The sequence below is a fragment of the Plasmopara halstedii genome, assembly GCF_900000015.1.
Source record: "Plasmopara halstedii genome assembly, contig: Scaffold_650, whole genome shotgun sequence".
In the NCBI taxonomy this organism is placed as follows: Eukaryota; Oomycota; class Peronosporomycetes; order Peronosporales; family Peronosporaceae; genus Plasmopara; species Plasmopara halstedii.
In genome coordinates this window covers 2,671,749-2,672,369 of record NW_020187567.1, presented here as the reverse complement: position 1 = coordinate 2,672,369, position 621 = coordinate 2,671,749, and positions in this window count along the sequence as shown.

The window sequence follows — 621 nt, the reverse complement described above, 5'->3', positions numbered from 1 at the left end:
GTTAAGCCCATTCTGCAAGCCCTGGGGCAAAGAGGAGAGTTCCTCCATCCTCACAGTGGATCAGTCTAAATGACACAGGTGTAGATTGACTACAAGTGCTACCAAGCAGCGGGGCTGCCGTAGTTTAGCGCTTAAAGAGGCGTAATTTAGGTCACCGACCTTTGATTCTTTAAAAGAACCAATACGAGTGTAGCGGATTGCAATCCGCTACCTTTAAGAGTAGGTAAACCCCTTAACCAAGGCTAATAAACTCTTCAGTTTAAACTCAAAACTGACTTTTATTTATTTTTATATGCGGCTAAACCGCCTGATTTTAAATGTATAGATTTTACTAAATGTATATAGTAAAATCTAAATACATGCATAACTACTGACTACCTAGCCACCTACCGTATTCTTGTTTAGGTGCAGTCAAACCATGCACATCTCGTGTGACGCACACACCTATTACCAGGGTACGTGTAACCTCGTTACAGCGGCGGCATAAGTCGCTCACATTGATGGTTTACTGTGACAATATAATGACGCGAATAATTCATAGCTGCCTGTTAGGCGGAAAATATAGTATGGTACGGCATGAATTGGCCACATTTTTGCCCGAGTACAAAATAAAATCGAGTG